Consider the following 16,313-nt stretch of genomic DNA (forward strand, 5'->3'; position numbering starts at 1 on the left):
CTTGCTCTTATGCTGCCTCTGCAGGTTGGTACCTTGGTCACATCTTAAATCATCACTCTGCACTCATGGGAAGGAAAGTGGTTAGGTGGAACCCAGCTAGAACATAACGTTCTGAGAACCATATGTTTCTTAGAGCTTGGCGTGATTGTCCTATCGTTATTTTGCATACAACCTTCTCACAGCTTTCTGTGAATGGTGCAGGATAGTTTCTTCACTTTGGAACATAATCAGCACATTTAAGGAACTTGACAAAAAAATATGTTTTCTTGGTATTTCCTAAAAGTTCAAACATGGTTACATTTAATTGCAATTTTGTTAATGTTCTAGGAACGTTCTCCGACTGGTTTGACATTGGGAATGTTCTCAAATAGTTCAGAGAACGTTAAGAAACAATGTTCTTGTGTGGGAATTTCCGTACTTTAGCATGACGTTTCCTACGGGGTTCCTTCCTCATGGTTCTATTTAAAGTCATGTTCTCTAATTGTTCCGAGAACGTAAAAAAAAAACTTTCCATAAAAACCACAAGAAAACGTTAGTAAAGTTGGGAGAGCGTTCTAAGCATGTTATTTTAAAACACACATTCCATTCTCAGCATCAACCAAACTGTCTTGTTAAGTGTGTTCTGGTGTGTTGGTGTGCCCAATCATTGGCCACACACCTGATCTTAATGAGGGGTTGTTTCCTTTGAAATGCGGTCTGTTTTGCTTGTGTAAAAAAACACGGCATGCGTCCTGGTGGTGCGGTGGACTATTCCATGGATAGAAAACAGAAGATTATAGGTTCGACTCTCACCGATACCTTGTCACAATAAAAAATACATGTGTTTGCATGATTAATGGCCAATTCAATTCCATGTGTCCTATCTGTGTTAACCCCAAATAAGCTAGTAGTGTTATTTTGTGTCCCATTTATAAATTCAGTAAAAGTTTTAAGGAAGTTATTCAAAAACCTCCAAATAACCTGTAATTTTTGTTCTCAGAGCGTTAATAAACCTCCCATGAAAAGTTTCAAGAAACCAGAGTAAAATGTTCTCAGAACCTCCCTGCAACCTAAATATAAATGTTCCCAAAACAGGTGAAATTGTCATTTCTGTTCTCAGAAAAAATCATTTAATTTACCTAGTCAGGAAAGGTATAGCTTCGTTCCCACAACCAATGTGAAACCAAAAACATACTGTACGTTCCCACAACTTCCAAGGAACTAAATGTTCTTGCTGGGAAGCAACGTCCTGGTGGAGCTCCATTATATTGTTTTCACTATGTTTTCCTATTAGTGGAGGAAAACAAAACAACAACATTACTTAGACCTGTTTTAACCAAGTTATTTGGATCAGAGCAGTTCATTTTCTGCACTGCGACATTTTTACTATGTGATTTGAATTTGATAACTGGCCGCGTAGCCGCTACTGACCTCCAGTGCCTCAAGGTCTTCACAGGTCCACAGTTTCCCTCGAACCTTCCCTCCCCCTACCACCATCTGTTACAGTACATGCGTCCATACATACTGTACATAGGATAGAGATAGTGTCCAACCAGGCATGCATCGTGTTACCCAGACCTTCCTCAATCAGCACTATTGGACCGGATCACAAAGTGCAAACCAGAAAATTGGCTTCTGGGACCAAGATGGCTGTCGTATTGTATAAAGGGCCATTCACAGAGGTTGAAAAGAGCTTTGTGGGGGAAATTGAAGAATGCTGAGAATAAATGTTTACTCTATAGGATGTGCTGGCCACAGCTTGCTGTGTTGGTGAATAAATGATGAAGTGAGGGACGGAGGGAGGAAGGGTGTTGCTGTCTTGCCCTGCTGAGCTGTTCAGCTTTGAACGTCATGCTTGTGTGTGTGTGTTTGTGTGTGTGTCTAAATGAATGAATCTGCACACTGTGCACACACCCCTATATGCCTTTGAGTGTGTGTAAAGTCCACCGGAAAGAGATAACATATTTACTTGATACATAACAACAATATGTCTAAATGTGTGTGTGTGTGTGTGTGTGTGTCTGTCTGTGTATGCATGTGTCTGTGTGTATGCATGTGTGTGTGTGTCTACATCAACAATACCCTTCATTTGCAACCCTCACTCCTCAGAATGCAATCTGAGGCTGTATTCTCCTGTTAAATATATTCTATCTCTCTTAATTACCACCCAAAGCAGTTGACTAGCGCTCTGCTCTCTGTTGTATAATTGATTTGCTCCACCAACAGAAAACAAGACTGTTTAGCTGTGGCCATTTATTTTAGTGTTGAAGGGATCTCAATGCATTGGTCAATACTTACAACTTACAAAGCAATTTAGAGCACCTATTAGAAGACAGGTATCTACGTTATGCATTGAGAGTCATCATTCCTGAAATCTAAACAAGCTCTCTAATATGGGAGATGCCAGAGTAAATCCCTTTTTATGAATGTATCTAAAAAGCATGGCTCAGAAAGAAATCAATTGTTCCTGAGCTGGGAGGAGAGATAGTGTAAATATGAGGTCATAATAAGGCCTCAATATCTGGAACACCCTCTTTAATTATTAAAGAGTTGCTGTCTTGCTGATGCTGAGTGTGAGTGTGTGTGAGTGTCTCTAACGCAGTAATGCAGGTCGGGAATGGAAGAAGACCTTTTCAAGTGCTTGTCAAGAGCTTGTTTTTGGACCCAAGTCACTTAGTAGATACATTTTATACTCTAATGAAGCTCTATTTATACTGCAGATTCAACACAAATATAGCATGCTCTTATACTGTCATCCAATAACAATACGTTTTTCTTTACAGACAAATGCTCATGTAATGTACCAACCTCACTGGGATTTGATACCATGCTTCCATCTGCGCTCTGTAGTGGTACTACCACAGGCAGGTAGCCTAGAGGGCAGCAGGTAGCCGAAAGGTCACAAGTTCAAATCCCTGAGCTGAAAATGTGAAAAATCATGCCCTTGAGCAAGGCACGTAGGAAGACATAACTATGATCTCCACTACGCACATACACATACACTTCGGGATGTTTTTGGGACATCTAGAGAGCAATAAGGTTTTGATGACTCCTGGATTAGACTGGCATAATGTAAATACTGTGGTCAGGGAATCAAACACACAAACAATAACCCCACTCCCCACACACACACACATTCTCCCCCACAACACGAGGAGTGCAGTGTGAGCGATGGAGGTGTCACCTGGTCCTGCATGTGGCCTTGTGGCTGGGCTCTTCAGTAACATTGACAGGGACAGTTGGACTGGGGGACAGGCGTTGTGACAGTGGCCTTTCGGTCTGCAGCAGGTGCTGTCAGTACCCCCTGTCGCCGTTGTGCCACTGCTGTCTCCTGGCATTTCACTACACTAATCCCTCCACCCACACTCAGCTCACATCAGCGTCTGCAACCCCAGGTTACAGACACTAAGCACGGCCTGTTTACATCTTAACACTTGTTTGAGAAGCTGAGGAGATACTTAGTTTGAAGCAAGATCTGAATATACTTTATATATTTTTGTTTTTACTAAAGAAACCAAAATAACCAGGAGAGGAGTTTTGGCACTCCCATTGAAAGAATATTAGGTGCAGGGGAAAAAACGCTTTTGTCAAAAGTATGAACGCAAAAATTGGGAGAAACCCCCCTACGTTAAAACAAACACAAATATGGTAGAACCAAGTGGACTAGATCCCTCCGGGCTCCCCCTTTCAAACAGCAGAATGGACCAGTAACCCCACAGACGAAAAATACTGTCTGACATTGTGTAATATGTGGAATATTCCATAGACCCCGACCAACATACATACATAAGCCTGCTTAATCCACACTGTCACGCTTTCCAGGTACCTACACAATTCATAGTACAGCACAGTACAGTAGTGCTTAACAGATGGGCTTAGTGTAGTTCAGTCAGTACGGCAGGGTGGGATACTGAGCTGACAGACGTCTGTCAGTCAATAGCTCTATGTTTGACAAGGGATTAGTGCCCGGATCAATATATTAACACACGTAATTAGTTAGCACGTAATTAGATGTTGTGTTTTTCATTAGGATTCAATGAATATTGAATGGCAAGACAGTCATGAAATTATATATGATGGAATATAAGCAGGGGCACCGTCTGGTGGAGTCCGCAATAAAGAAAGACGACGAGGGATAGGAAGTCATCTCGGCGTGATGGCTGGGGATTCATTCGTGGAAGAGTAATTCAAAGTTTAGCTAGCTAATTCTATTGACAGCAATAACAATGCTACAGGACTTAGTCACAGTTCAGGACATTCATGTGAGAAAAATGACGATGCAGTAAATACATTGACAGTTGATAAACCTGTGTGTACTTGAATTTTTTTTACCCGTTGTGTAAGTGCCCAATAAAGGTGCGTTACGAAAACAAAGTTCAATGGAAACATGTTGTAACGGTTCTCTTGTGGTGAAGGAGAGGCGGACCAAAACGCAGCGTGGTGGTTATTCATGGTTTTTTAATGAAGACACTATACAGGAATAAACTAACGAAAACAATAAACGGGAGAACTCAAAACAGCCCTATCTGGTGCAAACACAAAGACAGGAACAATCACCCACAAACACACAGTGAAACCCAGGCTACCTAAATATGGTTCCCAATCAGAGACAATGACTAACACCTGCCTCTGATTGAGAACCATATCAGGCCAGACATAGAAATAGACAAACTAGACATGAAACATAGAATGCCCACTCAGATCACACCCTGACCAACCAAAACATAGAAACATACAAAGCAAACTATGGTCAGGGTGTGACACATGTCAAGGAAACAATCAAGTCTTTCAGCTTTATGCTAAACTGGGAGAATAAAAGCTCAGCCGGTTGGCGGGAAAATCAGGCTCACTACCCCAGTCAAAGTTCTGAATTTAAACAACTAACTAGTGTTGTTTTAGAAGGGAAAATTCCAAAAAGAAGACATTGAGGGTCTTGTCACTCTCTTTTCAGCTGTGTGTTCACATACATTGTCCTGGACACGTATTGATCTTTGGAGAAATGAAGAGGAACGAAATCAATATATTTTACATGAATGCACAACAAGCATTTTTCCACACATGCAGGAGATGGTTGGAGAGAACACCCCCCCCCCCACACACACACACTCCCATTCATACATACACACGGGCAGGCATGCACTCGCGCACACACACACCACTGGAGTCCATGGTAATAGTAACCTGCTATGCCAGCTGTAGGTTTGAAGCCCTAAACTAAAACCATCCATTCACAATCGTAGTTCACTGAGATCAAAAATATTGCCACTCCACTCCACGCTGGCTGTGCTCCACTCTGTTCAGAATGAAGAGCGGATTAATAAACCAGGGATTTTATTTATTTGGGAGAACTAGGGCTGACTGTGGCTAAGGTTCACTGTGATAGACGCATTAGAACCATCAACATGCATTTTCTCTTTCTTTCTCTCTGTGGTATTATCCTTTAGCCTTTTGTGACTTCACAGTGACTTCCACAGCAATCCAGTCAGAGATCTTAGACAGATTAGGGTTAAATGGCATATCCTTACTGCTGACCAATAACCAAAAAGCCGGCCATACGCCCCAACAGATCTAGTGCTGCGACTCAAAGAGTTGCCATGGCAAATAGTATACCTGAATAATCTGCACACCTCATAGAGCCAATCAAATGGCTCCTCTGGTGGAAGAATGTAGAAGTTGCTCCTAACCACTGGTCCAGGGTCAGGTATTATTGTGTTAATGGGCAATAGGCTGCGCATGTATAAGGGTGGGCATTGTGACATGGGCTTAGCAATGGGCATGAGAATTGTCACTGCCAGCTGGGTGACATAAAAGCCTCCTCCAATTTACAGTAATCATGAGAAAGTCCTAAATCTGCCAATGTGTGCCGGTGAGTAATTAAGCCTTGTTAGCTTAGCATCGCATGGATATGCCTGTCACCGGTCTGATTCCCAATTCTATTGTGGAGATCTCAACCTGTCACATCGGAGTGTGTGTTCCCCACACAATTCATGACTGGTGGTGTGGCCTCATACTATCTTCAGGTGTGTGCATGCATGTGTGCGCACATTTGCTCCGCTAATCCAGCTTTGAGAGGGAGATACACACAGCTGCCTATGAGTCAGTCCACTAAGGCCTGTTAGCCTGGTAGAGACTGTCATAGGGAAGCAATGTCAAAGCCCATCTCAACATCCAGAAGGTAAGTCACAGTGAGCCATGGACGCAGTCAGACATGAAGAAGATAGGAGGGAGTGGTACAGAACAAATGTCCCAGAAGGAGAGAGAACGACAGAGCCAGAAGGAGAGATTGACAGAGATCATGACACTGTGGGCTGGGGGTCATGACCCTGAGGGCCGGGGGTCAACGCTGGGGGTCAGAGGTCAACCAGCATGACGTGTCTTGTGTGCGGGGGGCATAGCCTCCTCGTCTCAGCCTTCACTAGGACTGACGGCTGGGTTACATAACGGCTGAATCAGTAGGCTTTCTTATCATGTCCCCCACAATTAATGGGGTCGGGGCGCTCATGCATGGCTGATAGACATTTAAAGTAAATGCCTACTGTACTACATTGCACTATATCATATTAAAGCTTGATTTTCTGTTCCTATTTCAGTCCATCACAGCAAGAAACTGAATAGACTGAACATACTATAAATGTGATGCTTCCTAATAGGGTTGATTAGTAAAACTCTTAATCCCTTGATTTTAACAGTCACCCCAGCATTCACCTCTACCCTAATCCACTGTTACCTTAACACAACCCTAACCTATTCCCAACTATATCAATAGCCTACAGTTTGTTGCACACGATATAACAGTACAAAATAACTATTATTTTGACAAGGCTGGTCTATTACAACTGTCACAAGTCTTAATTTAGTGCTTCACCCCCAGACCAGCGAGTAGAGTCAGAAGCCTCTGCATCCCTTCATGTTAGTGTGGAGGGGTGCGTCACCTGAGTGGGTTGATTCACTGATTCACTGATGTGGTCATCCTGTCTGAGTTGGCACCCCCCCTTGGGTTGTGCCATGGCGGAGATCTTTGTGGGCTATACTCAGTCTTGTCTCAGGATGGTAAGTTGGTGGTTGAAGATATCCCTCTAGTGGTGTGGGGGCTGTGCTTTGGCAAAGTGGGTGGGGTTATATCCTTCCTGTTTGGCCCTGTCTGGGGGTGGGGCCACAGTGTCTCCTGACCCCTCCTGTCTCAGCCTCCAGTATTTATGCTGCAGTAGTTTATGTGTCGGGGGGCTAGGGTCAGTTTGTTATATCTGGAGTACTTCTCCTGTCCTATTCGGTGTCCTGTGTGAATCTAAGTGTGCGTTCTCTAATTCTCTCCTTCTCTCTTTCTTTCTCTCTCTCTCGGAGGACCTGAGCCCTAGGACCATGCCCCAGGACTACATGACACGATGACTCCTTGCTGTCCCCAGTCCACCTGGCCGTGTTGCTGCTCCAGTTTCAACTGTTCTGCCTTATTATTATTCCATCATTACGGTAAGACATGAAGATCAGTCAACCCAGAAAATTTCAAGAACTTTGAAAGTCTCTTCAAGTTCAGTCGCAAAAACCATCAAGCGCTATGATGAAACTGGCTCTCATGAAGATCGCCACAGAAAAGGAAGACCCAGAGTTACCTCTGCTGCAGAGGATAAGTTCATTAGAGTTAACTGCAGCCCAAATAAATGCTTCAGTTCAAGTAACAGACATCTCAACATCAACTGTTTAGAGGAGACTGAGTGAATCAGGCCTTCATGGTCGAAATGCTGCAAAGAAACCACTACAAAAGGACACTAATAAGAAGAAGACTTGCTTGGGCCAAGAAACATGAGCAATGGACATTAGACTAGTAGACATTTGTAATTTGGTCTGGAGTCCAAATTGGAGATTTTTGGATCCAACCGCCGTGTCTTTGTGAGACACTGTGTGGGTGAACGAATGATCTCTGCATGTGTGGTTCCCACCGTGAAGCAGGGTGGTGTGATGGTGTGGGGGTGCTTTGCTGGTGACACTGTCTGTGATTTACTTAACCAGCATGGCTACCACAACATTCTGCAGTGATACGCCATCCCATCTGATTTGCGCTTAGTGGGACAGTCATTGCTATTTCAACAGGACAATGACCTAACACACCTCCAGGCTGTGTAAGGGCTATTTGACCAAGAGGGAAAATGATGGAGTGCTGCATCAGATGACCTGGCCTCAACAATCACCCGACCTCAACCCAATTGAGATGGTTTGGGATGAGTTGGACCGCAGAGTGAAGGAAATGCAGCCAACAAGTGCTCAGCATAGGTGAAGCTGGTTGAGGTTTCTAACAAGACTGTTGGAAAAACATTCCAGGTGAAGCTGGTTGAGATAATGCAAAGCTGCAGCAGCTGCACTGAAGCATTGCACTGCTAGGAGGGGTGATAATTAGGTTTCTGATGTTTGACATGTAGTTCTAGAATGAACACACGCACAAACACAAAAACCTTCATAAAAAGACACCACCATTTTTATAGTATTTTATATGTATTTCCTACTACAATCTGTCTACAGTATATCTTACCAATGCAGCCATCTCCCTGGCTCGTGTGTAATTGTCTCCCACTCTCTGTGATCTCTGCTACAGCGATACACTACTACACACACACAACCCAAGCCTCTTATGTCTGTGTGGCAGGCAGGATCAGGAACCAAGGTTACACACGCACACACACACACACACACACACACACACACACACACACACACACACGGGGGGACAGTAGGTGGAGCTACAGTACAGCACACCCTCTCTCAGAACACTGCCAATGCAGTAGCACGCAACTCAAAGGTAAGACACACATAGCTAAGGCTGCATTTAGAAAGGCAGCCCAATTCTGATATTTTTTTCACTAATTGGTCATCTGATGTAAAAAGATCTGATGTGATTGGTCAAAATACCAATTAGTGGAATCAAGATCAGAATTGGTCTGCCTGTGTAAACACAGCAAATGAGACAGAAAGAAATGTAAATGTGTTTCTCTGTGTGTTTACCCATGTGTATTCAGTTACTATCCAGAGCGTGGGAGGGGTGGTGGGGATTTGAGGTTGAACAGTGTTGTTTGTTTGTATAGGAGACTAGGACAAGGAGATAATTGAGTAAAAGGAATTATGCACCACTGATGGGGGAGCCAGTCACTGCCTAATTGACCCTTGGAGTCTGACCACACGCATGCCATGCACCCCCCCACACACACACACACACACACAGACAGTTGGGCTGAGAGGCGTGTACCTGGCAACCATTGCCAAGAAAGATACCACAGTTTGTTTTTTGTCCTTGTGATGGGTCAACCTCCTCCTGAGCCAGAGAGAGACAGAATGAAGAACAATGGGCTTATGAAGGCTAGCCTATCACTCATTGTCCTGAGTGGTTACACGCACAGTACAAAACCCTATTGACCCCATGGTACAGTATCCTCTTAAGGCACAGGACCATGGATTCCTGGTAGTAGGTGCTTAAACACGTGTTTAAGAGTGTGTGTCCATCACAAGCCAAGGTTCTCTGTACAGTATCTATCTACACTACATGACCAAAAGTATGTGGACACCTGCCCGTCCAACATCTCATTCCAAAATTATGGGCATTAATATGGAGTTGGTCCCCCCTTTGCTGCTATAACAGCCTCCACTCTTCTGGGAAGGCTTTCCACTAGTTGTTGGAACATTGCTGAGGGAACTTGCTTCCATTCAGCCACCATAGCATTAGTGAGGTCGGGCACTGATGTTGGGCGATTAGGCCTGGCTCTCAGTCAGCCTTACAATTCATCCCAAAGATGTTCGATGGGGTTTAGATCAGGGTTCAGTGCAGGCGAGCAAAGTTCTTCCTCACCGATTTCGACAAAATTGTCATGCTAAAACAGGGAAGGGCCTTCCCCAAACTGTTGCCACAATGTCATTGTATGCTGTAGCGTTAAGATTTAACGTCACTGGAACTAAGGGGCCTAGCCCGAACCATGAAAAACAGCCCCAGACCATTATTCCGCCTCCACCAAACTTTACAGTCGGCAGTATGCATTGGGGCAGGTAGCGTTCTAATGGCATCCGCCAAAACCAGATTAGTCCATTGGACTGCCAGATGGTGAAGCGTGATTCATCACTCCAGAGAACGTGTTTCCGCTGCTCCAGAGACCAATGCCAGCAAGCTTTACACCACTCCAGCCTACACTTGTTATTGTGCATGGTGATCTTAGGCTGGGGTGCGGCTGCTCGGCCATGGAAACCCATTTCATGAAGCTCCCGACAAACAGCTCTTGTGCTGACGTTGCTTCCAGAAGCAGTTTGGAACCCGGTAGTGAGTGTTGCAACCGAGGACAGATAATTTTCCCGTTTGTGATGGTTGTGTGGCCTATGACTTTGCGGCTTAGCCGTTGCTTCGAGGCGTTTCCTCTTCACAGCACTTAAAGCTCTAGCAGGGCAGAAATGTGAAGAACTGACGTGTTGGAAAGGTGGTATCCTATGACGGCGCCACGTTGAAAGTCACTGAGCTCTTCAGTAAGGCCATTCTACTGCCAATGTTTGTCTATGGAGATTGCATGACGGTGTGCAACATTTTGTACACCTGTTAGCAAAGAGTATGGCTGAAATAGCTGAATCTGCTAATTTGAAGGGTGTCCACATACTTTTGAATACATAGTGTATCTATGTATCTATCTACCCCCCACCCCGCCCCCCTCCACAGTGAGGTAGTATCTCAGTTCTTTGTCAGATCAACCTGTCCTCTTTAACAGCATCAAGTCTCTCACTTCACCTCACCTGCTGCCATGATTAAATGGACATAGGATACCGGTGTGTGACCTATCCATCATACAGTGTGTGTGTCTCAGACAGCTGGCCAGTGAGCAGCTCAGAGGTGATCCAACGCTAGCAGTCTCACGGAACACATCAGTTACATCACCTCTAGGGAGATTTGTGGCCCCAACTAACCCTACACAGGAAGTGAGTGACTGTGTGTTGTGTTCTTAATGAGGATCTCTTACTATAACCAGCCTGCTGGTATGCAGCCAATCTGGTGAGCCAACACCCTGTCCTGCTGTCTTCACACTACCTTCTCTCTTCCTCCATCTCTCTTCCTTCCTCTCCCCCACTCTTCCTCCTCTTTTTTTCCCCTTTCTCCACTTCTCTCTTTCATCCCCCGCGCCATACCTCTTTCTCATCACCTTGTTCACCTTGAGTGGCCCTCCCTCCCTCCACCCCACCCTGTGAGAAAGAGATATTCCCTTTCGGAGCCAAGCGCACATGGAAATACAGCTAAAGTGATACCTCTACTCTGAACAGTAGCCTTTTCTCATCCCCTTGTACACCCAGTAGACCCATGCTGTCTTTTCTATTGGTTTGGAGAGATATGACGAAGGTCACAGCTGAATATGCACAAAGTACTGTACAGTGCTAGCCCTGTACACCTGCTTTCTGTACTAAAGCACTGCATGTATGTACTCAGCTGCATGGATAAACAGCATGGGAAGTTCCTGCAGTAAACAGATAGTGTGTGTCCTCTTGCTGTCGCTGTGAACAGCTTGTGCATGTGTATGTAGGTGTGTGTCCTCGTGCCTCTGCTTAGTATGCATGAATGTTTGCATGTGTATGTGTGTCCGTGTGTGTGTACTCTATGTCAATAGCGGAGCCCTGGGGTTGATAGAGGCAGGTTGCAGGGGAGAATGAGAATTGACAGCTTATTGGTTGACGCAGGCCAATCAAAATCGCTATTAGGCTCTACACTTCCTCTATGGATCCTCCCTCTGCAGGTAGATACACGATGATGCCAGGGCTGCAGAGGTTGGACTGGCTGCTTTAGGACATTTTATGCACAGTATTTACAGATAGACACCATTTTGTTCAATGAGAAGAAAGGAGGTATCTGAAGATGGCTGATATTGACATTTTTGCTAATACAAGACGTGGTTCTCTTTTGGTTGGTGCATGGTGATGCAATACCACGGTCTTCTTTTTGTTTTGTAGGAATGTTTTGTTATGTTTTGTTATGTTACTGAGAAACTGATGATACCATTGACAAATTCCCCTCTAATCCCAGCAACAGGAAATTGGATACACTACACTAGTACAGTATGTCAGATCTAAGCCCTTGTCTTCCTAATAAGGCTATGCTCATTCCTCCACTAGTACAGTAGCACCATATCAACACCCGAAACCATACCAAACCCTTGACATAAAACTAGAGCCATAATGTGCTCATTTCCTACTCCGTCTCTCACCCATTGCTACTGGGAGTCTTGACTTGACTGTCAGGATATGAAATTAATAAGGCCAAATCTGTCTTAATGACCCTAAATCCGCTAACAGGGAAAATGAATCCTCTCTAATTGCAGTCAAGAGAAGCACTTCTCATATCTGGGAAGCTCTGAAATATATCTCTGTGAATGTTTCTTTCTACATTACTGTAACACAAGACCTTAGGGAGGACTTAGCGGATGCTTACAGTCAAAAGGTTCCCTCGTATTCATAAGCATCCTATTTCTTATTTTTCCTCTGAGAAATCCAGTGGACCAACTCTGGCAATGTAGCCAGCTTTCCTCAGACTTCCTCTTCAATAATTCAATAGAGGTATGAAACACAAACCATGAATAACAAGTGCCATGAAACAGTTCTGAAACTTTGAGAGGTCACTCACAGCAATCCTTGAATACATGATATCCATTCTCTACATTAGATGTAACATATATGAGCAGCTTATGAAAGGCATCATGTACTGTATCCTATTATGTAAATCAGTTTTATAACATTGCTCATTAAAATGTTAACTAATTGCCAGGGTCGGAAAAGACAAGTTATGGGTATTTTGTGTGAAACTATTCATTACAGCAACATGCTAAGGAATATCAAGGGATGGTATAGGCTACCCTGAAGCTACACATGGAAATCAGCCTCCACACTCATGAAGTCTGCAGGAATCCGATGCCTCGGGCAGAACACTCCCTACAGATTGAAAAGCTATGATGTGGAAAACATTCTCATTAAGAAACACAATATGGAAGGATGGAGGGAAAGAGAGAGAGACCTGACATACAATCATTGACCACAGGGGTCAGAACCATAACCCATTGAGTCCCACCAGGGTTACCCAAATCCCTCTCATTCAAATGGGGAAAGGGAATACGAAATGTTTCCTCTCCAGCTGAATGTACAGGCATTTTCAGTAATAGCCGCCCATATTTCAGCTGCTCTGTTAATTGAACATTACTTCAGAGTGGGATTAAGATATGAGGTCTTAAATTGTGCGTTAAATACCCAGGAAATCTAAACAACTCCAATGTCTTAACTCTTAAGGTGGATAGTGCTTGATAAACTGTAGACCTTTTTCTCCAGGACTGAATTCTTTGGATACTTTCAAAATATATTTAACCCCCAATGAAATTATTAAAATGTAATAACAAGCCTCTCGGGTGGCGCAGTGGTTAATAAGGGCGCTGTACTGGAGCGCCAGCTGTACCACCAGAGACTCGCGCCCAGGCTCTGTCGTAACCGGGAGGTCCGTGGGGCAACGCACAATTGGCCTAGCGTCGTCCGGGTTAGGCCGGTAGGGATATACTATACTTGTCTCATCGCGCACCAGCGACTCCTGTGGCGGGCCAGTGCGCGCTAACCAAGGTTGCCAGGTACACGGTGTTTCCCCCAACACATTGGTCCGGCTGGCTTCCGGGTTGGATGCGCGCTGTGTATCGGAGGACGCATGACTTTCAACCTTCATCTCTCCTGAGCCCGTACGGGAGTTGTAGCGACGAGACAAGATAGTAGCTACTAAACAATTGGATACCATGAAATTGGGGAGAAAAAGGGGTAAAATTTAAAATAAATTTAAAAAATAAAAAATGTAATAAGGTCAAGTATTGATGGTTTCCTCCTAACCGAGCACAATCGCTGCTCTTTAAAATGCTCTATAATCCCACCTTTGACATGACTCTATATCCTGTGTTCCTTAGTTACTGCAGATACATTGAAGTATGGAGGGGTTTTTAGGGGGAGGTACACTGTATCGCTTGTATCTATTATGTTACTGGTTTGCAGTTTAGAGGTGTTGTGTAATGTAATGCGCGCTCAGCATCTTCACACAGATAGTGTTCCTAATAAGATCCCAGTAGGGTTCCTCAGCAGCTTTTCACAGGGAACAAACCTGCACATCACACAGTCAGCAGTGACAAAGGCTGTAGTGAGAGGATGGGCTTAGCTCCACACCGAGAGGCAGGGAAATGGCGGCCATCTTCGGAAACAGAAACAAAATAGTCCAGTCATCTCACAGCAAAAAAATACTAATCAAAGATATCTTTTTGACAACTGTGTTCTGTGTGAGTAGAAAAGATGAGAGAAAACGTAGTCATAAAAAAAGAGCTGTACAGAGCTTATGGCTCTCTTGTTTGTGATCTATTAATTGCCCTTATTCAGATAAATGTGCATACTGGCGTACTGTGATCCAACTTTTATGCACAAGCACACCATCTTCTGAAAATCCTCTAATCCAGGGATTGTGAGGCAGGAGGGCAGCCCGGGCGTTCCTCTGCACAAGTTCCTCGTTAGATAAAACATTGTCATAAGTAATTAAACAGTCATTCTTTCCCACTAATTGGTGTTTGTGCCTGTGAATGAGAACAGCCACGAGCCATCTCCTTTCCTCTGAAGTGAGAGACAAGGACGATAACACGTCACCAACGTCCTTATTTACTACCACAGAGACCTTCTACCCATTTCCTTTTAATGAGCCAGGCAGCAGGCAATTAAAAACCAACACAACGTAGGTATACTACCACACACGTGACTATGTCAATTAGCTATAGTGGGCTATTTTAGAGGGGAAACATGCACGTATTGATATATAGGGCCACCACAATACTTGTAAAACACATTTCTAATTTAACAGTGCCATGGAGCCTTGAGGGCAAGAACACTCACATGCTAGCTAGAGAACAGAACATTGTCAGAAGTAATTAAACAGTTCTTTCTTGCTAATTGGAGATGGGGATTCTAATAGTTGTTAACAGTTCACTTAGCTTGTATCTGCTACTGAGAGGAGAGAAAAAGTGCAATGTGCTATCCTTCCAAGCTTGACTTCAATTTGTCCTGAAGATATTGACTATTGTTTGCTGATGGAAGTAAACAGATACACGTCTCAAGAATGTTAAAGGTATAGTCTCCATTTTCTCCTCTCCTCCATCTGCACTGGTCAGAATAAACCAGCCCAAAGATAAGCTTCTGCCGCATTGCTTACACATGTCAATGCAGCTTTCATCCTCTGAAAACCAGCTGATTTAGACCAGGAAGCAGGGTTAGAGGGCTCTTTAGCCAATGTCCATCAATAGATAAATTGAGTGGAAATGATAAGCAGGAAACAATCTGCAAGCATTCCTGCCTGCGTACATAGCCAAAAGCATGAAAGCTAAAAGCATGAAAGCCAAAAGCATGAAAGCCAAAAGCATGAAAGCCAAAAGCATGAAAGCCAAAAGCATGAAAGCTAAAAGCATGAAAGCCAAAAGCATGAAAGCTAAAAGCATGAAAGCTAAAAGCATGAAAGCTAAAAGCATGAAAGGCAAAAGCATGAAAGCTAAAAGCATGAAAGCTAAAAGCATGAAAGCTAAAAGCATGAAAGCTAAAAGCATGAAAGCCAAAAGCATGAAAGCTAAAAGCATGAAAGCTAAAAGCATGAAAGCTAAAAGCATGAAAGCCAAAAGCATGAAAGCTAAAAGCATGAAAGCTAAAAGCATGAAAGCTAAAAGCATGAAAGCCAAAAGCATGAAAGCCAAAAGCATGAAAGCTAAAAGCATGAAAGCCAAAAGAATGAAAGCCAAAAGCATGAAAGCTAAAAGCATGAAAGCTAAAAGCATGAAAGCCAAAAGCATGAAAGCTAAAAGCATGAAAGCCAAAAGCATGAAAGCTAAGAGCATGAAAGCTAAAAGCATGAAAAAAGGTTTGTGTGTTCCAAGAAACAAATCTTCACCTGTAAAGCACAAATTAAAGTAATCCTCTAATTTGCCTATGGAAAAGGCAACCAGGGACACAACCCAAACAGACCTCATCCTTGTATGAATACATCTCTGAGATAGTGACTGACAGACTGACAGCAGCAGCCATGTCTAACGGCCAAACTATAGGAACGTCGTCACGTCTCCGTAACGTCTCCGTAACATCTCCGTAACGTCACCGTGAAGTCACCGTAACGTCACCGTAACGTCTCCGTAATCCGTAACGTCACCGTAACGTCTCCTTAACGTCACCGTAACGTCTCCATAACGTCACCGTAACGCCACAGTAACGTCTCCGTAACGTCTCCGTAATGTCACCGTAACGTCTCCGTAACGTCTCCGTAACGTCACCGTAACGTATAGCAAAAA

The sequence above is a fragment of the Oncorhynchus tshawytscha genome, linkage group LG11 (assembly GCF_018296145.1).
Source record: "Oncorhynchus tshawytscha isolate Ot180627B linkage group LG11, Otsh_v2.0, whole genome shotgun sequence".
Lineage (NCBI taxonomy): Eukaryota > Metazoa > Chordata > Actinopteri > Salmoniformes > Salmonidae > Oncorhynchus > Oncorhynchus tshawytscha.